Source organism: Haliotis asinina, chromosome 1 (genome assembly GCF_037392515.1).
Source record: "Haliotis asinina isolate JCU_RB_2024 chromosome 1, JCU_Hal_asi_v2, whole genome shotgun sequence".
In the NCBI taxonomy this organism is placed as follows: domain Eukaryota; kingdom Metazoa; phylum Mollusca; class Gastropoda; order Lepetellida; family Haliotidae; genus Haliotis; species Haliotis asinina.
The window spans coordinates 94,849,462-94,868,157 of NC_090280.1; the positions used below are offsets into that span (position 1 = coordinate 94,849,462).

At 41.9% G+C, this 18,696-nt stretch overlaps 35 non-coding genes across 35 annotated transcripts; all 35 read left to right on the forward strand.

The window, feature by feature from the left end:
* The first annotated feature begins 45 nt into the window (after positions 1-45).
* On the forward strand, positions 46-127 carry Trnal-uag (transfer RNA leucine (anticodon UAG)). The gene has a single exon. It is a non-coding gene; the product is annotated as a tRNA-Leu (tRNA).
* A 796-nt stretch (positions 128-923) lies between these two features.
* Trnal-uag (transfer RNA leucine (anticodon UAG)) lies at positions 924-1,005 on the forward strand. Its single transcript has one exon. It is a non-coding gene; the product is annotated as a tRNA-Leu (tRNA).
* A 357-nt stretch (positions 1,006-1,362) lies between these two features.
* On the forward strand, positions 1,363-1,444 carry Trnal-uag (transfer RNA leucine (anticodon UAG)). Its single transcript has one exon. It is a non-coding gene; the product is annotated as a tRNA-Leu (tRNA).
* A 796-nt stretch (positions 1,445-2,240) lies between these two features.
* On the forward strand, positions 2,241-2,322 carry Trnal-uag (transfer RNA leucine (anticodon UAG)). The gene has a single exon. It is a non-coding gene; the product is annotated as a tRNA-Leu (tRNA).
* A 794-nt stretch (positions 2,323-3,116) lies between these two features.
* Positions 3,117-3,198, forward strand: Trnal-uag (transfer RNA leucine (anticodon UAG)). Its single transcript has one exon. It is a non-coding gene; the product is annotated as a tRNA-Leu (tRNA).
* Positions 3,199-3,992: 794 nt separating this feature from the next.
* On the forward strand, positions 3,993-4,074 carry Trnal-uag (transfer RNA leucine (anticodon UAG)). Its single transcript has one exon. It is a non-coding gene; the product is annotated as a tRNA-Leu (tRNA).
* A 357-nt stretch (positions 4,075-4,431) lies between these two features.
* Positions 4,432-4,513, forward strand: Trnal-uag (transfer RNA leucine (anticodon UAG)). The gene has a single exon. It is a non-coding gene; the product is annotated as a tRNA-Leu (tRNA).
* A 357-nt stretch (positions 4,514-4,870) lies between these two features.
* On the forward strand, positions 4,871-4,952 carry Trnal-uag (transfer RNA leucine (anticodon UAG)). Its single transcript has one exon. It is a non-coding gene; the product is annotated as a tRNA-Leu (tRNA).
* Positions 4,953-5,310: 358 nt separating this feature from the next.
* Trnal-uag (transfer RNA leucine (anticodon UAG)) lies at positions 5,311-5,392 on the forward strand. Its single transcript has one exon. It is a non-coding gene; the product is annotated as a tRNA-Leu (tRNA).
* Positions 5,393-5,749: 357 nt separating this feature from the next.
* Trnal-uag (transfer RNA leucine (anticodon UAG)) lies at positions 5,750-5,831 on the forward strand. Its single transcript has one exon. It is a non-coding gene; the product is annotated as a tRNA-Leu (tRNA).
* A 357-nt stretch (positions 5,832-6,188) lies between these two features.
* Positions 6,189-6,270, forward strand: Trnal-uag (transfer RNA leucine (anticodon UAG)). The gene has a single exon. It is a non-coding gene; the product is annotated as a tRNA-Leu (tRNA).
* Positions 6,271-6,628: 358 nt separating this feature from the next.
* Trnal-uag (transfer RNA leucine (anticodon UAG)) lies at positions 6,629-6,710 on the forward strand. The gene has a single exon. It is a non-coding gene; the product is annotated as a tRNA-Leu (tRNA).
* A 358-nt stretch (positions 6,711-7,068) lies between these two features.
* Trnal-uag (transfer RNA leucine (anticodon UAG)) lies at positions 7,069-7,150 on the forward strand. The gene has a single exon. It is a non-coding gene; the product is annotated as a tRNA-Leu (tRNA).
* A 357-nt stretch (positions 7,151-7,507) lies between these two features.
* Positions 7,508-7,589, forward strand: Trnal-uag (transfer RNA leucine (anticodon UAG)). The gene has a single exon. It is a non-coding gene; the product is annotated as a tRNA-Leu (tRNA).
* Positions 7,590-7,946: 357 nt separating this feature from the next.
* On the forward strand, positions 7,947-8,028 carry Trnal-uag (transfer RNA leucine (anticodon UAG)). The gene has a single exon. It is a non-coding gene; the product is annotated as a tRNA-Leu (tRNA).
* A 798-nt stretch (positions 8,029-8,826) lies between these two features.
* On the forward strand, positions 8,827-8,908 carry Trnal-uag (transfer RNA leucine (anticodon UAG)). Its single transcript has one exon. It is a non-coding gene; the product is annotated as a tRNA-Leu (tRNA).
* A 796-nt stretch (positions 8,909-9,704) lies between these two features.
* Trnal-uag (transfer RNA leucine (anticodon UAG)) lies at positions 9,705-9,786 on the forward strand. Its single transcript has one exon. It is a non-coding gene; the product is annotated as a tRNA-Leu (tRNA).
* A 796-nt stretch (positions 9,787-10,582) lies between these two features.
* Trnal-uag (transfer RNA leucine (anticodon UAG)) lies at positions 10,583-10,664 on the forward strand. Its single transcript has one exon. It is a non-coding gene; the product is annotated as a tRNA-Leu (tRNA).
* Positions 10,665-11,022: 358 nt separating this feature from the next.
* Trnal-uag (transfer RNA leucine (anticodon UAG)) lies at positions 11,023-11,104 on the forward strand. The gene has a single exon. It is a non-coding gene; the product is annotated as a tRNA-Leu (tRNA).
* Positions 11,105-11,461: 357 nt separating this feature from the next.
* On the forward strand, positions 11,462-11,543 carry Trnal-uag (transfer RNA leucine (anticodon UAG)). The gene has a single exon. It is a non-coding gene; the product is annotated as a tRNA-Leu (tRNA).
* A 357-nt stretch (positions 11,544-11,900) lies between these two features.
* Positions 11,901-11,982, forward strand: Trnal-uag (transfer RNA leucine (anticodon UAG)). Its single transcript has one exon. It is a non-coding gene; the product is annotated as a tRNA-Leu (tRNA).
* Positions 11,983-12,340: 358 nt separating this feature from the next.
* On the forward strand, positions 12,341-12,422 carry Trnal-uag (transfer RNA leucine (anticodon UAG)). The gene has a single exon. It is a non-coding gene; the product is annotated as a tRNA-Leu (tRNA).
* A 358-nt stretch (positions 12,423-12,780) lies between these two features.
* Positions 12,781-12,862, forward strand: Trnal-uag (transfer RNA leucine (anticodon UAG)). Its single transcript has one exon. It is a non-coding gene; the product is annotated as a tRNA-Leu (tRNA).
* A 358-nt stretch (positions 12,863-13,220) lies between these two features.
* On the forward strand, positions 13,221-13,302 carry Trnal-uag (transfer RNA leucine (anticodon UAG)). The gene has a single exon. It is a non-coding gene; the product is annotated as a tRNA-Leu (tRNA).
* Positions 13,303-13,659: 357 nt separating this feature from the next.
* Positions 13,660-13,741, forward strand: Trnal-uag (transfer RNA leucine (anticodon UAG)). The gene has a single exon. It is a non-coding gene; the product is annotated as a tRNA-Leu (tRNA).
* A 357-nt stretch (positions 13,742-14,098) lies between these two features.
* Positions 14,099-14,180, forward strand: Trnal-uag (transfer RNA leucine (anticodon UAG)). The gene has a single exon. It is a non-coding gene; the product is annotated as a tRNA-Leu (tRNA).
* A 358-nt stretch (positions 14,181-14,538) lies between these two features.
* Trnal-uag (transfer RNA leucine (anticodon UAG)) lies at positions 14,539-14,620 on the forward strand. Its single transcript has one exon. It is a non-coding gene; the product is annotated as a tRNA-Leu (tRNA).
* Positions 14,621-14,978: 358 nt separating this feature from the next.
* On the forward strand, positions 14,979-15,060 carry Trnal-uag (transfer RNA leucine (anticodon UAG)). Its single transcript has one exon. It is a non-coding gene; the product is annotated as a tRNA-Leu (tRNA).
* Positions 15,061-15,417: 357 nt separating this feature from the next.
* Positions 15,418-15,499, forward strand: Trnal-uag (transfer RNA leucine (anticodon UAG)). The gene has a single exon. It is a non-coding gene; the product is annotated as a tRNA-Leu (tRNA).
* A 357-nt stretch (positions 15,500-15,856) lies between these two features.
* Trnal-uag (transfer RNA leucine (anticodon UAG)) lies at positions 15,857-15,938 on the forward strand. The gene has a single exon. It is a non-coding gene; the product is annotated as a tRNA-Leu (tRNA).
* Positions 15,939-16,296: 358 nt separating this feature from the next.
* Trnal-uag (transfer RNA leucine (anticodon UAG)) lies at positions 16,297-16,378 on the forward strand. The gene has a single exon. It is a non-coding gene; the product is annotated as a tRNA-Leu (tRNA).
* A 358-nt stretch (positions 16,379-16,736) lies between these two features.
* Positions 16,737-16,818, forward strand: Trnal-uag (transfer RNA leucine (anticodon UAG)). Its single transcript has one exon. It is a non-coding gene; the product is annotated as a tRNA-Leu (tRNA).
* Positions 16,819-17,175: 357 nt separating this feature from the next.
* Positions 17,176-17,257, forward strand: Trnal-uag (transfer RNA leucine (anticodon UAG)). The gene has a single exon. It is a non-coding gene; the product is annotated as a tRNA-Leu (tRNA).
* Positions 17,258-17,614: 357 nt separating this feature from the next.
* On the forward strand, positions 17,615-17,696 carry Trnal-uag (transfer RNA leucine (anticodon UAG)). The gene has a single exon. It is a non-coding gene; the product is annotated as a tRNA-Leu (tRNA).
* Positions 17,697-18,492: 796 nt separating this feature from the next.
* Trnal-uag (transfer RNA leucine (anticodon UAG)) lies at positions 18,493-18,574 on the forward strand. The gene has a single exon. It is a non-coding gene; the product is annotated as a tRNA-Leu (tRNA).
* Positions 18,575-18,696: the final 122 nt, after the last annotated feature.

Consider the following 18,696-nt stretch of genomic DNA (forward strand, 5'->3'; position numbering starts at 1 on the left):
AGTGTGATTATTAGGACACTTGTTTCATAACAGCCTTTGTGTATGGGTAGCGTGGCCGAGTGGTCTAAGGCGCTGGTTTTAGGCACCAGTCTCTTCGGAGGCGTGGGTTCGAATCCCACCGCTGCCATATCATTTTCTTTTGTACTTAAATACTTTGGAAAACAACATGTCTATGATGTATGTGCATATGAAACTCACTTTTGTGATAAAGGGAAGCAGGTACTTGAAGTTTGAAGCAGGACTCATGCTGCTTTCCAAAGATAGGAATCCTCTTCTCAGTATGGTATGTGCAGTCGTTTCCACTAATGAGAAAGTGTGAACAAGACACTCCAACCAAAGGGCTACATCCACCTAAATAGTTGTACATGAACTGAGTGGAAGTCTTGTGTGGTATGGAAGAAGAAACCACATACACTCTTAAAGACGTCATTTTAGGAGTAGTGTGATTATTAGGACACTTGTTTCATAACAGCCTTTGTGTATGGGTAGCGTGGTCGAGTGGTCTAAGGCGCCGGTTTTAGGCACCAGTCTCTTCGTAGGTGTGGGTTCGAATCCCACCGCTGCCATATCATTTTCTTTTGTACTTAAATACTTTGGAAAACAACATGTCTATCATGTATGTGCATATGAAACTCACTTTTGTAAAAAAAGGAAACAGGTACATGAAGTTTGAAGCAGGACTCATGCTGCTTTCTAAAGATAGGAATCCTCTTCTCAGTATGGTGTGTGCAGTCGTTTCCACTAATGAGAAAGTGTGAACAAGACACTCCAACCAAAGGGCTACATCCACCTAAATAGTTGTACATGAACTGAATGGAAGTCTCATGTGGTATGGAAGAAGAAACCACATACACTCTTAAAGACGTCATTTTAGGAGTAGTGTGATTATTAGGACACTTGTTTCATAACAGCCTTTGTGTATGGGTAGCGTGGCCGAGTGGTCTAAGGCGCTGGTTTTAGGCACCAGTCTCTTCGGAGGTGTGGGTTCAAATCCCACCGCTGCCATATCATTTTCTTTTGTACTTAAATACTTTGGAAAACAACATGTCTATCATGTATGTGAATATGAAACTCACTTTTGTAAAAAAAGGAAACAGGTATATGAAGTTTGAAGCAGGACTCATGCTGCTTTCTAAAGAAAGGAATCCTCTTCTCAGTATGGTGTGTGCAGTCGTTTCCACTAATGAGAAAGTGTGAACAAGACACTCCAACCAAAGGGCTACATCCACTTAAATAGTTGTACATGAACTGAATGGAAGTCTCATGTGGTATGGAAGAAGAAACCACATACACTCTTAAAGACGTCATTTTATAAGTGGTGTGATTATTAGGACACTTGTTTCATAACAGCCTTTGTGTATGGGTAGCGTGGCCGAGTGGTCTAAGGCGCTGGTTTTAGGCACCAGTCTCTTCGGAGGCGTGGGTTCGAATCCCACCGCTGCCATATCATTTCCTTTTGTACTTAAATACTTTGGAAAACAACATGTCTATGATGTATGTGCATATGAAACTCACTTTTGTGATAAAGGGAAGGAGGTACTTGAAGTTTGAAGCAGGACTCATGCTGCTTTCCAAAGATAGGAATCCTCTTCTCAGTATGGTATGTGCAGTCGTTTCCACTAATGAGAAAGTGTGAACAAGACACTCCAACCAAAGGGCCACATCCACTTAAATAGTTGTACATGAACTGAATGGAAGTCTCATGTGGTATGGAAGAAGAAACCACATACACTCTTAAAGACGTCATTTTAGGAGTAGTGTGATTATTAGGACACTTGTTTCATAACAGCCTTTGTGTATGGGTAGCGTGGCCGAGTGGTCTAAGTAGCTGGTTTTAGGCACCAGTCTCTTCGGAGGCGTGGGTTCGAATCCCACCGCTGCCATATCATTTTCTTTTGTTCTTAAATACTTTGGAAAACAACATGTCTATGATGTATGTGAATATGAAACTCACTTTTGTGATAAAAGGAAACAGGTACTTGAAGTTTGAAGCAGGACTCATGCTGCTTTCCAAAGATAGTAATCCTCTTCTCAGTATGGTATGTGCAGTCGTTTCCACTAATGAGAAAGTGTGAACAAGACACTCCAACCAAAGGGCTACATCCACCTAAATAGTTGTACATGAACTGAATGAAAGTCTCATGTGGTATGGAAGAAGAAACCACATACACTCTTAAAGACGTCATTTTAGGAGTAGTGTGATTATTAGGACACTTGTTTCACAACAGCCTTTGTGTATGGGTAGCGTGGCCGAGTGGTCTAAGGCGCTGGTTTTAGGCACCAGTCTCTTCGGAGGCGTGGGTTCGAATCCCACCGCTGCCATATCATTTTCTTTTGTACTTAAATACTTTGGAAAACAACATGTCTATGATGTCTGTGCATATGAAACTCACTTTTGTGATAAAAGGAAACAGGTACATGAAGTTTGAAGCAGGACTCATGCTGCTTTCTAAAGATAGGAATCCTCTTCTCAGTATGGTATGTGCAGTCGTTTCCACTAATGAGAAAGTGTGAACAAGACACTCCAACCAAAGGGCTACATCCACCTAAATAGTTGTACATGAACTGAATGGAAGTCTCATGTAGTATGGAAGAAGAAACCACATACACTCTTAAAGACGTCATTTTAGGAGTAGTGTGGTTATTAGGACACTTGTTTCATAACAGCCTTTGTGTATGGGTAGCGTGACCGAGTGGTCTAAGGCGCTGGTTTTAGGCACCAGTCTCTTCGGAGGCGTTGGTTCGAATCCCACCGCTGCCATATCATTTTCTTTTGTTCTTAAATACTTTGGAAAACAACATGTCTATGATGTATGTGGATATGAAACTTACTTTTTTGATAAAAGGAAGCAGGTACTTGAAGTTTGAAGCAGGACTCATGCTGCTTTCCAAAGATAGGAATCCTCTTCTCAGTATGGTGTGTGCAGTCGTTTCCACTAATGAGAAAGTGTGAACAGGACACTCCAACCAAAGGGCTTACATCCACCTAAATAGCTGTACATGAACTGAATGGAAGTCTCATGTGGTATGGAAGAAGAAACCACATACACTCTTAAAGACGTCATTTTAGGAGTGTGATTATTAGGACACTTGTTTCATAACAGCCTTTGTGTATGGGTAGCGTGGCCGAGTGGTCTAAGGCGCTGGTTTTAGGCACCAGTCTCTTCGTAGGCGTGGGTTCGAATCCCACCGCTGCCATATCATTTTCTTTTGTACTTAAATACTTTGGAAAACAACATGTCTATGATGTCTGTGCATATGAAACTCACTTTTGTGATAAAAGGAAACAGGTACATGAAATTTGAAGCAGGACTCATGCTGCTTTCTAAAGATAGGAATCCTCTTCTCAGTATGGTATGTGCAGTCGTTTCCACTAATGAGAAAGTGTGAACAAGACACTCCAACCAAAGGGCTACATCCACCTAAATAGTTGTACATGAACTGAATGGAAGTCTCATGTAGTATGGAAGAAGAAACCACATACACTCTTAAAGACGTCATTTTAGGAGTAGTGTGATTATTAGGACACTTGTTTCATAACAGCCTTTGTGTATGGGTAGCGTGACCGAGTGGTCTAAGGCGCTGGTTTTAGGCACCAGTCTCTTCGGAGGCGTTGGTTCGAATCCCACCGCTGCCATATCATTTTCTTTTGTACTTAAATACTTTGGAAAACAACATGTCTATGATGTATGTGAATATGAAACTCACTTTTGTGATAAAAGGAAGCAGGTACTTGAAGTTTGAAGCAGGACTCATGCTGCTTTCCAAAGATAGGAATCCTCTTCTCAGTATGGTGTGTGCAGTCGTTTCCACTAATGAGAAAGTGTGAACAGGACACTCCAACCAAAGGGCTTACATCCACCTAAATAGCTGTACATGAACTGAATGGAAGTCTCATGTGGTATGGAAGAAGAAACCACATACACTCTTAAAGACGTCATTTTAGGAGTGTGATTATTAGGACACTTGTTTCATAACAGCCTTTGTGTATGGGTAGCGTGGCCGAGTGGTCTAAGGCGCTGGTTTTAGGCACCAGTCTCTTCGGAGGCGTGGGTTCGAATCCCACCGCTGCCATATCATTTTCTTTTGTACTTAAATACTTTGGAAAACAACATGTCTATGATGTATGTGCATATGAAACTCACTTTTGTGATAAAAGGAAGCAGGTACATGAAGTTTGAAGCAGGACTCATGCTGCTTTCCAAAGATAGTAATCCTCTTCTCAGTATGGTATGTGCAGTCGTTTCCACTAATGAGAAAGTGTGAACAAGACACTCCAACCAAAGGGCTACATCCACCTAAATAGTTGTACATGAACTGAATGGAAGTCTCATGTGGTATGGAAGAAGAAACCACATACACTCTTAAAGACGTCATTTTAGGAGTAGTGTGATTATTAGGACACTTGTTTCATAACAGCTTTTGTGTATGGGTAGCGTGGCCGAGTGGTCTAAGGCGCTGGTTTTAGGCACCAGTCTCTTCGGAGGCGTGGGTTCGAATCCCACCGCTGCCATATCATTTTCTTTTGTTCTTAAATACTTTGGAAAACAACATGTCTATGATGTATGTGCGTATGACACTCACTTTTGTGATAAAAGGAAACAGGTACTTGAAGTTTGAAGCAGGACTCATGCTGCTTTCCAAAGATAGGAATCCTCTTCTCAGTATGGTTTGTGGAGTCGTTTCCACTAATGAGAAAGTGTGAACAAGACACTCCAACCAAAGGGCTACATCCACCTAAATAGTTGTACATGAACTGAATGGAAGTCTCATGTGGTATGGAAGAAGAAACCACATACACTCTTAAAGACGTCATTTTAGGAGTAGTGTGATTATTAGGACACTTGTTTCATAACAGCCTTTGTGTATGGGTAGCGTGGCCGAGTGGTCTAAGGCGCTGGTTTTAGGCACCAGTCTCTTCGGAGGCGTGGGTTCGAATCCCACCGCTGCCATATCATTTTCTTTTGTACTTAAATACTTTGGAAAACAACATGTCTATGATGTATGTGCATATGAAACTCACTTTTGTGATAAAGGGAAGCAGGTACTTGAAGTTTGAAGCAGGACTCATGCTTCTTTCCAAAGATAGGAATCCTCTTCTCAGTATGGTGTGTGCAGTCGTTTCCACTAATGAGAAAGTGTGAACAGGACACTCCAACCAAAGGGCTTACATCCACCTAAATAGTTGTACATGAACTGAATGGAAGTCTCATGTGGTATGGAAGAAGAAACCACATACACTCTTAAAGACGTCATTTTAGGAGTAGTGTGATTATTAGGACACTTGTTTCATAACAGCCTTTGTGTATGGGTAGCGTGGCCGAGTGGTCTAAGGCGCTGGTTTTAGGCACCAGTGTCTTCGGAGGCGTGGGTTCGAATCCCACCGCTGCCATATCATTTTCTTTTGTTCTTAAATACTTTGGAAAACAACATGTCTATGATGTATGTGCGTATGAAACTCACTTTTTTGATAAAAGGAAGCAGGTACTTGAAGTTTGAAGCAGGACTCATGCTGCTTTCCAAAGATAGGAATCCTCTTCTCAGCATGGTATGTGCAGTCGTTTCCACTAATGAGAAAGTGTGAACAAGACACTCCAACCAAAGGGCTACATCCACCTAAATAGTTGTACATGAACTGAATGGAAGTCTCATGTGGTATGGAAGAAGAAACCACATACACTCTTAAAGACGTCATTTTAGGAGTAGTGTGATTATTAGGACACTTGTTTCATAACAGCCTTTGTGTATGGGTAGCGTGGCCGAGTGGTCTAAGGCGCTGGTTTTAGGCACCAGTCTCTTCGGAGGCGTGGGTTCGAATCCCACCGCTGCCATATCATTTTCTTTTGTACTTAAATACTTTGGAAAACAACATGTCTATGATGTATGTGCATATGAAACTCACTTTTGTGATAAAAGGAAACAGGTACTTGAAGTTTGAAGCAGGACTCATGCTTCTTTCCAAAGATAGGAATCCTCTTCTCAGTATGGTATGTGGAGTCGTTTCCACTAATGAGAAAGTGAGAACAAGACACTCCAACCAAAGGGCTACATCCACCTAAATAGTTGTACATGAACTGAATGAAAGTCTCATGTGGTATGGAAGAAGAAACCACATACACTCTTAAAGACGTCATTTTAGGAGTAGTGTGATTATTAGGACACTTGTTTCATAACAGCCTTTGTGTATGGGTAGCGTGGCCGAGTGGTCTAAGGCGCTGGTTTTAGGCACCAGTCTCTTCGGAGGCGTGGGTTCGAATCCCACCGCTGCCATATCATTTTCTTTTGTACTTAAATACTTTGGAAAACAACATGTCTATGATGTATGTGCATATGAAACTTACTTTTTTGATAAAAGGAAGCAGGTACTTGAAGTTTGAAGCAGGACTCATGCTGCTTTCCAAAGATAGGAATCCTCTTCTCAGTATGGTGTGTGGAGTCGTTTCCACTAATGAGAAAGTGTGAACAGGACACTCCAACCAAAGGGCTTACATCCACCTAAATAGTTGTACATGAACTGAATGGAAGTCTCATGTGGTATGGAAGAAGAAACCACATACACTCTAAAAGACGTCATTTTAGGAGTAGTGTGATTATTAGGACACTTGTTTCACAACAGCCTTTGTGTATGGGTAGCGTGGCCGAGTGGTCTAAGGCGCTGGTTTTAGGCACCAGTCTCTTCGGAGGCGTGGGTTCGAATCCCACCGCTGCCATATCATTTTCCCTTGTACTTAAATACTTTGGAAAACAACATGTCTATGATGTATGTGCATATGAAACTCACTTTTGTGATAAAGGGAAGCAGGTACTTGAAGTTTGAAGCAGGACTCATGCTTCTTTCCAAAGATAGGAATCCTCTTCTCAGTATGGTGTGTGCAGTCGTTTCCACTAATGAGAAAGTGTGAACAGGACACTCCAACCAAAGGGCTTACATCCACCTAAATAGTTGTACATGAACTGAATGGAAGTCTCATGTGGTATGGAAGAAGAAACCACATACAGTCTTAAAGACGTCATTTTAGGAGTAGTGTGATTATTAGGACACTTGTTTCATAACAGCCTTTGTGTATGGGTAGCGTGGCCGAGTGGTCTAAGGCGCTGGTTTTAGGCACCAGTCTCTTCGGAGGCGTGGGTTCGAATCCCACCGCTGCCATATCATTTTCTTTTGTTCTTAAATACTTTGGAAAACAACATGTCTATGATGTATGTGCGTATGAAACTCACTTTTGTGATAAAAGGAAGCAGGTACTTGAAGTTTGAAGCAGGACTCATGCTGCTTTCCAAAGATAGGAATCCTCTTCTCAGCATGGTATGTGCAGTCGTTTCCACTAATGAGAAAGTGTGAACAAGACACTCCAACCAAAGGGCTACATCCACCTAAATAGTTGTACATGAACTGAATGGAAGTCTCATGTGGTATGGAAGAAGAAACCACATACAGTCTTAAAGACGTCATTTTAGGAGTAGTGTGATTATTAGGACACTTGTTTCATAACAGCCTTTGTGTATGGGTAGCGTGGCCGAGTGGTCTAAGGCGCTGGTTTTAGGCACCAGTCTCTTCGGAGGCGTGGGTTCGAATCCCACCGCTGCCATATCATTTTCTTTTGTACTTAAATACTTTGGAAAACAACATGTCTATGATGTATGTGCATATGAAACTCACTTTTGTGATAAAAGGAAACAGGTACTTGAAGTTTGAAGCAGGACTCATGCTTCTTTCCAAAGATAGGAATCCTCTTCTCAGTATGGTATGTGGAGTCGTTTCCACTAATGAGAAAGTGAGAACAAGACACTCCAACCAAAGGGCTACATCCACCTAAATAGTTGTACATGAACTGAATGAAAGTCTCATGTGGTATGGAAGAAGAAACCACATACAGTCTTAAAGACGTCATTTTAGGAGTAGTGTGATTATTAGGACACTTGTTTCATAACAGCCTTTGTGTATGGGTAGCGTGGCCGAGTGGTCTAAGGCGCTGGTTTTAGGCACCAGTCTCTTCGGAGGCGTGGGTTCGAATCCCACCGCTGCCATATCATTTTCTTTTGTACTTAAATACTTTGGAAAACAACATGTCTATGATGTATGTGCATATGAAACTTCCTTTTTTGATAAAAGGAAGCAGGTACTTGAAGTTTGAAGCAGGACTCATGCTGCTTTCCAAAGATAGGAATCCTCTTCTCAGTATGGTGTGTGGAGTCGTTTCCACTAATGAGAAAGTGTGAACAGGACACTCCAACCAAAGGGCTTACATCCACCTAAATAGCTGTACATGAACTGAATGGAAGTCTCATGTGGTATGGAAGAAGAAACCACATACACTCTAAAAGACGTCATTTTAGGAGTAGTGTGATTATTAGGACACTTGTTTCACAACAGCCTTTGTGTATGGGTAGCGTGGCCGAGTGGTCTAAGGCGCTGGTTTTAGGCACCAGTCTCTTCGGAGGCGTTGGTTCGAATCCCACCGCTGCCATATCATTTTCCTTTGTACTTAAATACTTTGGAAAACAACATGTCTATGATGTATGTGCATATGAAACTCACTTTTGTGATAAAGGGAAGCAGGTACTTGAAGTTTGAAGCAGGACTCATGCTTCTTTCCAAAGATAGGAATCCTCTTCTCAGTATGGTGTGTGCAGTCGTTTCCACTAATGAGAAAGTGTGAACAGGACACTCCAACCAAAGGGCTTACATCCACCTAAATAGTTGTACATGAACTGAATGGAAGTCTCATGTGGTATGGAAGAAGAAACCACATACACTCTTAAAGACGTCATTTTAGGAGTAGTGTGATTATTAGGACACTTGTTTCATAACAGCCTTTGTGTATGGGTAGCGTGGCCGAGTGGTCTAAGGCGCTGGTTTTAGGCACCAGTCTCTTCGGAGGCGTGGGTTCGAATCCCACCGCTGCCATATCATTTTCTTTTGTACTTAAATACTTTGGAAAACAACATGTCTATGATGTCTGTGCATATGAAACTCACTTTTGTGATAAAAGGAAACAGGTACATGAAGTTTGAAGCAGGACTCATGCTGCTTTCTAAAGATAGGAATCCTCTTCTCAGTATGGTATGTGCAGTCGTTTCCACTAATGAGAAAGTGTGAACAAGACACTCCAACCAAAGGGCTACATCCACCTAAATAGTTGTACATGAACTGAATGGAAGTCTCATGTAGTATGGAAGAAGAAACCACATACACTCTTAAAGACGTCATTTTAGGAGTAGTGTGATTATTAGGACACTTGTTTCATAACAGCCTTTGTGTATGGGTAGCGTGACCGAGTGGTCTAAGGCGCTGGTTTTAGGCACCAGTCTCTTCGGAGGCGTTGGTTCGAATCCCACCGCTGCCATATCATTTTCTTTTGTTCTTAAATACTTTGGAAAACAACATGTCTATGATGTATGTGAATATGAAACTCACTTTTGTGATAAAAGGAAGCAGGTACTTGAAGTTTGAAGCAGGACTCATGCTGCTTTCCAAAGATAGTAATCCTCTTCTCAGTATGGTATGTGCAGTCGTTTCCACTAATGAGAAAGTGTGAACAAGACACTCCAACCAAAGGGCTACATCCACCTAAATAGTTGTACATGAACTGAATGGAAGTCTCATGTGGTATGGAAGAAGAAACCACATACACTCTTAAAGACGTCATTTTAGGAGTAGTGTGATTATTAGGACACTTGTTTCATAACAGCCTTTGTGTATGGGTAGCGTGGCCGAGTGGTCTAAGGCGCTGGTTTTAGGCACCAGTCTCTTCGGAGGCGTGGGTTCGAATCCCACCGCTGCCATATCATTTTCTTTTGTACTTAAATACTTTGGAAAACAACATGTCTATGATGTATGTGCATATGAAACTCACTTTTGTGATAAAGGGAAGCAGGTACTTGAAGTTTGAAGCAGGACTCATGCTTCTTTCCAAAGATAGGAATCCTCTTCTCAGTATGGTGTGTGCAGTCGTTTCCACTAATGAGAAAGTGTGAACAAGACACTCCAACCAAAGGGCTACATCCACCTAAATAGTTGTACATGAACTGAATGGAAGTCTCATGTAGTATGGAAGAAGAAACCACATACACTCTTAAAGACGTCATTTTAGGAGTAGTGTGATTATTAGGACACTTGTTTCATAACAGCCTTTGTGTATGGGTAGCGTGACCGAGTGGTCTAAGGCGCTGGTTTTAGGCACCAGTCTCTTCGGAGGCGTTGGTTCGAATCCCACCGCTGCCATATCATTTTCTTTTGTTCTTAAATACTTTGGAAAACAACATGTCTATGATGTATGTGAATATGAAACTCACTTTTGTGATAAAAGGAAGCAGGTACTTGAAGTTTGAAGCAGGACTCATGCTGCTTTCCAAAGATAGTAATCCTCTTCTCAGTATGGTATGTGCAGTCGTTTCCACTAATGAGAAAGTGTGAACAAGACACTCCAACCAAAGGGCTACATCCACCTAAATAGTTGTACATGAACTGAATGGAAGTCTCATGTGGTATGGAAGAAGAAACCACATACACTCTTAAAGACGTCATTTTAGGAGTAGTGTGATTATTAGGACACTTGTTTCATAACAGCCTTTGTGTATGGGTAGCGTGGCCGAGTGGTCTAAGGCGCTGGTTTTAGGCACCAGTCTCTTCGGAGGCGTGGGTTCGAATCCCACCGCTGCCATATCATTTTCTTTTGTACTTAAATACTTTGGAAAACAACATGTCTATGATGTATGTGCATATGAAACTCACTTTTGTGATAAAGGGAAGCAGGTACTTGAAGTTTGAAGCAGGACTCATGCTTCTTTCCAAAGATAGGAATCCTCTTCTCAGTATGGTGTGTGCAGTCGTTTCCACTAATGAGAAAGTGTGAACAGGACACTCCAACCAAAGGGCTTACATCCACCTAAATAGTTGTACATGAACTGAATGGAAGTCTCATGTGGTATGGAAGAAGAAACCACATACACTCTTAAAGACGTCATTTTAGGAGTAGTGTGATTATTAGGACACTTGTTTCATAACAGCCTTTGTGTATGGGTAGCGTGGCCGAGTGGTCTAAGGCGCTGGTTTTAGGCACCAGTCTCTTCGGAGGCGTGGGTTCGAATCCCACCGCTGCCATATCATTTTCTTTTGTACTTAAATACTTTGGAAAACAACATGTCTATGATGTATGTGCGTATGAAACTCACTTTTGTGATAAAAGGAAGCAGGTACTTGAAGTTTGAAGCAGGACTCATGCTGCTTTCCAAAGATAGGAATCCTCTTCTCAGCATGGTATGTGCAGTCGTTTCCACTAATGAGAAAGTGTGAACAAGACACTCCAACCAAAGGGCTACATCCACCTAAATAGTTGTACATGAACTGAATGGAAGTCTCATGTGGTATGGAAGAAGAAACCACATACACTCTTAAAGACGTCATTTTAGGAGTAGTGTGATTATTAGGACACTTGTTTCATAACAGCCTTTGTGTATGGGTAGCGTGGCCGAGTGGTCTAAGGCGCTGGTTTTAGGCACCAGTCTCTTCGGAGGCGTGGGTTCGAATCCCACCGCTGCCATATCATTTTCTTTTGTACTTAAATACTTTGGAAAACAACATGTCTATGATGTATGTGCATATGAAACTCACTTTTGTGATAAAAGGAAACAGGTACTTGAAGTTTGAAGCAGGACTCATGCTTCTTTCCAAAGATAGGAATCCTCTTCTCAGCATGGTATGTGGAGTCGTTTCCACTAATGAGAAAGTGAGAACAAGACACTCCAACCAAAGGGCTACATCCACCTAAATAGTTGTACATGAACTGAATGAAAGTCTCATGTGGTATGGAAGAAGAAACCACATACACTCTTAAAGACGTCATTTTAGGAGTAGTGTGATTATTAGGACACTTGTTTCATAACAGCCTTTGTGTATGGGTAGCGTGGCCGAGTGGTCTAAGGCGCTGGTTTTAGGCACCAGTCTCTTCGGAGGCGTGGGTTCGAATCCCACCGCTGCCATATCATTTTCTTTTGTACTTAAATACTTTGGAAAACAACATGTCTATGATGTATGTGCGTATGAAACTTGCTTTTTTGATAAAAGGAAGCAGGTACTTGAAGTTTGAAGCAGGACTCATGCTGCTTTCCAAAGATAGGAATCCTCTTCTCAGTATGGTGTGTGGAGTCGTTTCCACTAATGAGAAAGTGTGAACAGGACACTCCAACCAAAGGGCTTACATCCACCTAAATAGTTGTACATGAACTGAATGGAAGTCTCATGTGGTATGGAAGAAGAAACCACATACACTCTAAAAGACGTCATTTTAGGAGTAGTGTGATTATTAGGACACTTGTTTCACAACAGCCTTTGTGTATGGGTAGCGTGGCCGAGTGGTCTAAGGCGCTGGTTTTAGGCACCAGTCTCTTCGGAGGCGTGGGTTCGAATCCCACCGCTGCCATATCATTTTCCTTTGTACTTAAATACTTTGGAAAACAACATGTCTATGATGTATGTGCATATGAAACTCACTTTTGTGATAAAGGGAAGCAGGTACTTGAAGTTTGAAGCAGGACTCATGCTTCTTTCCGAAGATAGGAATCCTCTTCTCAGTATGGTGTGTGCAGTCGTTTCCACTAATGAGAAAGTGTGAACAGGACACTCCAACCAAAGGGCTTACATCCACCTAAATAGTTGTACATGAACTGAATGGAAGTCTCATGTGGTATGGAAGAAGAAACCACATACACTCTTAAAGACGTCATTTTAGGAGTAGTGTGATTATTAGGACACTTGTTTCATAACAGCCTTTGTGTATGGGTAGCGTGGCCGAGTGGTCTAAGGCGCTGGTTTTAGGCACCAGTCTCTTCGGAGGCGTGGGTTCGAATCCCACCGCTGCCATATCATTTTCTTTTGTACTTAAATACTTTGGAAAACAACATGTCTATGATGTATGTGCATATGAAACTCACTTTTGTGATAAAGGGAAGCAGGTACTTCAAGTTTGAAGCAGGACTCATGCTTCTTTCCAAAGATAGGAATCCTCTTCTCAGTATGGTGTGTGCAGTCGTTTCCACTAATGAGAAAGTGTGAACAGGACACTCCAACCAAAGGGCTTACATCCACCTAAATAGTTGTACATGAACTGAATGGAAGTCTCATGTGGTATGGAAGAAGAAACCACATACACTCTTAAAGACGTCATTTTAGGAGTAGTGTGATTATTAGGACACTTGTTTCATAACAGCCTTTGTGTATGGGTAGCGTGGCCGAGTGGTCTAAGGCGCTGGTTTTAGGCACCAGTCTCTTCGGAGGCGTGGGTTCGAATCCCACCGCTGCCATATCATTTTCTTTTGTTCTTAAATACTTTGGAAAACAACATGTCTATGATGTATGTGCGTATGAAACTCACTTTTGTGATAAAAGGAAGCAGGTACTTGAAGTTTGAAGCAGGACTCATGCTGCTTTCCAAAGATAGGAATCCTCTTCTCAGCATGGTATGTGCAGTCGTTTCCACTAATGAGAAAGTGTGAACAAGACACTCCAACCAAAGGGCTACATCCACCTAAATAGTTGTACATGAACTGAATGGAAGTCTCATGTGGTATGGAAGAAGAAACCACATACACTCTTAAAGACGTCATTTTAGGAGTAGTGTGATTATTAGGACACTTGTTTCATAACAGCCTTTGTGTATGGGTAGCGTGGCCGAGTGGTCTAAGGCGCTGGTTTTAGGCACCAGTCTCTTCGGAGGCGTGGGTTCGAATCCCACCGCTGCCATATCATTTTCTTTTGTACTTAAATACTTTGGAAAACAACATGTCTATGATGTATGTGCATATGAAACTCACTTTTGTGATAAAAGGAAGCAGGTACTTGAAGTTTGAAGCAGGACTCATGCTTCTTTCCAAAGATAGGAATCCTCTTCTCAGCATGGTTTGTGGAGTCGTTTCCACTAATGAGAAAGTGAGAACAAGACACTCCAACCAAAGGGCTACATCCACCTAAATAGTTGTACATGAACTGAATGAAAGTCTCATGTGGTATGGAAGAAGAAACCACATACACTCTTAAAGACGTCATTTTAGGAGTAGTGTGATTATTAGGACACTTGTTTCATAACAGCCTTTGTGTATGGGTAGCGTGGCCGAGTGGTCTAAGGCGCTGGTTTTAGGCACCAGTCTCTTCGGAGGCGTGGGTTCGAATCCCACCGCTGCCATATCATTTTCTTTTGTACTTAAATACTTTGGAAAACAACATGTCTATGATGTATGTGCATATGAAACTCACTTTTGTGATAAAGGGAAGCAGGTACTTGAAGTTTGAAGCAGGACTCATGCTTCTTTCCGAAGATAGGAATCCTCTTCTCAGTATGGTGTGTGCAGTCGTTTCCACTAATGAGAAAGTGTGAACAAGACACTCCAACCAAAGGGCTTACATCCACCTAAATAGTTGTACATGAACTGAATGGAAGTCTCATGTGGTATGGAAGAAGAAACCACATACACTCTTAAAGACGTCATTTTAGGAGTAGTGTGATTATTAGGACACTTGTTTCATAACAGCCTTTGTGTATGGGTAGCGTGGCCGAGTGGTCTAAGGCGCTGGTTTTAGGCACCAGTCTCTTCGGAGGCGTGGGTTCGAATCCCACCGCTGCCATATCATTTTCTTTTGTACTTAAATACTTTGGAAAACAACATGTCTATGATGTATGTGCATATGAAACTCACTTTTGTGATAAAGGGAAGCAGGTACTTCAAGTTTGAAGCAGGACTCATGCTTCTTTCCAAAGATAGGAATCCTCTTCTCAGTATGGTGTGTGCAGTCGTTTCCACTAATGAGAAAGTGTGAACAGGACACTCCAACCAAAGGGCTTACATCCACCTAAATAGTTGTACATGAACTGAATGGAAGTCTCATGTGGTATGGAAGAAGAAACCACATACACTCTTAAAGACGTCATTTTAGGAGTAGTGTGATTATTAGGACACTTGTTTCATAACAGCCTTTGTGTATGGGTAGCGTGGCCGAGTGGTCTAAGGCGCTGGTTTTAGGCACCAGTCTCTTCGGAGGCGTGGGTTCGAATCCCACCGCTGCCATATCATTTTCTTTTGTACTTAAATACTTTGGAAAACAACATGTCTATGATGTATGTGCGTATGAAACTCACTTTTGTGATAAAAGGAAGCAGGTACTTGAAGTTTGAAGCAGGACTCATGCTGCTTTCCAAAGATAGGAATCCTCTTCTCAGCATGGTATGTGCAGTCGTTTCCACTAATGAGAAAGTGTGAACAAGACACTCCAACCAAAGGGCTACATCCACCTAAATAGTTGTACATGAACTGAATGGAAGTCTCATGTGGTATGGAAGAAGAAACCACATACACTCTTAAAGACGTCATTTTAGGAGTAGTGTGATTATTAGGACACTTGTTTCATAACAGCCTTTGTGTATGGGTAGCGTGGCCGAGTGGTCTAAGGCGCTGGTTTTAGGCACCAGTCTCTTCGGAGGCGTGGGTTCGAATCCCACCGCTGCCATATCATTTTCTTTTGTACTTAAATACTTTGGAAAACAACATGTCTATGATGTATGTGCATATGAAACTCACTTTTGTGATAAAAGGAAGCAGGTACTTGAAGTTTGAAGCAGGACTCATGCTTCTTTCCAAAGATAGGAATCCTCTTCTCAGTATGGTATGTGGAGTCGTTTCCACTAATGAGAAAGTGAGAACAAGACACTCCAACCAAAGGGCTACATCCACCTAAATAGTTGTACATGAACTGAATGAAAGTCTCATGTGGTATGGAAGAAGAAACCACATACACTCTTAAAGACGTCATTTTAGGAGTAGTGTGATTATTAGGACACTTGTTTCATAACAGCCTTTGTGTATGGGTAGCGTGGCCGAGTGGTCTAAGGCGCTGGTTTTAGGCACCAGTCTCTTCGGAGGCGTGGGTTCGAATCCCACCGCTGCCATATCATTTTCTTTTGTACTTAAATACTTTGGAAAACAACATGTCTATGATGTATGTGCATATGAAACTCACTTTTTTGATAAAAGGAAGCAGGTACTTGAAGTTTGAAGCAGGACTCATGCTGCTTTCCAAAGATAGGAATCCTCTTCTCAGTATGGTGTGTGGAGTCGTTTCCACTAATGAGAAAGTGTGAACAGGACACTCCAACCAAAGGGCTTACATCCACCTAAATAGCTGTACATGAACTGAATGGAAGTCTCATGTGGTATGGAAGAAGAAACCACATACACTCTAAAAGACGTCATTTTAGGAGTAGTGTGATTATTAGGACACTTGTTTCACAACAGCCTTTGTGTATGGGTAGCGTGGCCGAGTGGTCTAAGGCGCTGGTTTTAGGCACCAGTCTCTTCGGAGGCGTGGGTTCGAATCCCACCGCTGCCATATCATTTTCCTTTGTACTTAAATACTTTGGAAAACAACATGTCTATGATGTATGTGCATATGAAACTCACTTTTGTGATAAAGGGAAGCAGGTACTTGAAGTTTGAAGCAGGACTCATGCTTCTTTCCAAAGATAGGAATCCTCTTCTCAGTATGGTGTGTGCAGTCGTTTCCACTAATGAGAAAGTGTGAACAGGACACTCCAACCAAAGGGCTTACATCCACCTAAATAGTTGTACATGAACTGAATGGAAGTCTCATGTGGTATGGAAGAAGAAACCACATACACTCTTAAAGACGTCATTTTAGGAGTAGTGTGATTATTAGGACACTTGTTTCATAACAGCCTTTGTGTATGGGTAGCGTGGCCGAGTGGTCTAAGGCGCTGGTTTTAGGCACCAGTCTCTTCGGAGGCGTGGGTTCGAATCCCACCGCTGCCATATCATTTTCTTTTGTTCTTAAATACTTTGGAAAACAACATGTCTATGATGTATGTGCGTATGAAACTCACTTTTGTGATAAAAGGAAGCAGGTACTTGAAGTTTGAAGCAGGACTCATGCTGCTTTCCAAAGATAGGAATCCTCTTCTCAGTATGGTGTGTGGAGTCGTTTCCACTAATGAGAAAGTGAGAACAAGACACTCCAACCAAAAGGCTACATCCACCTAAATAGTTGTACATGAACTGAATGGAAGTCTCATGTGGTATGGAAGAAGAAACCACATACACTCTTAAAGACGTCATTTTAGGAGTAGTGTGATTATTAGGACACTTGTTTCACAACAGCCTTTGTGTATGGGTAGCGTGGCCGAGTGGTCTAAGGCGCTGGTTTTAGGCACCAATCTCTTCGGAGGCGTGGGTTCGAATCCCACCGCTGCCATATCATTTTCCTTTGTACTTAAATACTTTGGAAAACAACATGTCTATGATGTATGTGCATATGAAACTCACTTTTGTGATAAAAGGAAGCAGGTACTTGAAGTTTGAAGCAGGACTCATGCTTCTTTCCAAAGATAGGAATCCTCTTCTCAGTATGGTGTGTGCAGTCGTTTCCACTAATGAGAAAGTGTGAACAGGACACTCCAACCAAAGGGCTACATCCACCTAAATAGTTGTACATGAACTGAATGGAAGTCTCATGTGGTATGGAAGAAGAAACCACATACACTCTTAAAGACGTCATTTTAGGAGTAGTGTGATTATTAGGACACTTGTTTCATAACAGCCTTTGTGTATGGGTAGCGTGGCCGAGTGGTCTAAGGCGCTGGTTTTAGGCACCAGTCTCTTCGGAGGCGTGGGTTCGAATCCCACCGCTGCCATATCATTTTCTTTTGTTCTTAAATACTTTGGAAAACAACATGTCTATGATGTATGTGCGTATGAAACTCACTTTTGTGATAAAAGGAAGCAGGTACTTGAAGTTTGAAGCAGGACTCATGCTGCTTTCCAAAGATAGGAATCCTCTTCTCAGTATGGTGTGTGGAGTCGTTTCCACTAATGAGAAAGTGAGAACAAGACACTCCAACCAAAAGGCTACATCCACCTAAATAGTTGTACATGAACTGAATGAAAGTCTCATGTGGTATGGAAGAAGAAACCACATACACTCTTAAAGACGTCATTTTAGGAGTAGTGTGATTATTAGGACACTTGTTTCACAACAGCCTTTGTGTATGGGTAGCGTGGCCGAGTGGTCTAAGGCGCTGGTTTTAGGCACCAATCTCTTCGGAAGCGTGGGTTCGAATCCCACCGCTGCCATATCATTTTCCTTTGTACTTAAATACTTTGGAAAACAACATGTCTATGATGTATGTGCATATGAAACTCACTTTTGTGATAAAGGGAAGCAGGTACTTGAAGTTTGAAGCAGGACTCATGCTTCTTTCCAAAGATAGGAATCCTCTTCTCAGTATGGTATGTGCAGTCGTTTCCACTAATGAGAAAGTGTGAACAAGACACTCCAACCAAAGGGCTACATCCACCTAAATAGTTGTACATGAACTGAATGGAAGTCTCATGTGGTATGGAAGAAGAAACCACATACAGTCTTAAAGACGTCATTTTAGGAGTAGTGTGATTATTAGGACACTTGTTTCATAACAGTTTTTGTGTATGGGTAGCGTGGTCGAGTGGTCTAAGGCGCTGGTTTTAGGCACCAGTCTCTTCGGAGGCGTGGGTTCGAATCCCACCGCTGCCATATCATTTTCTTTTGTACTTAAATACTTTGGAAAACAACATGTCTATGATGTGTGTGCGTATGAAACTCACTTTTGTGATAAAGGGAAGCAGGTACTTCAAGTTTGAAGGAGGACTCATGCT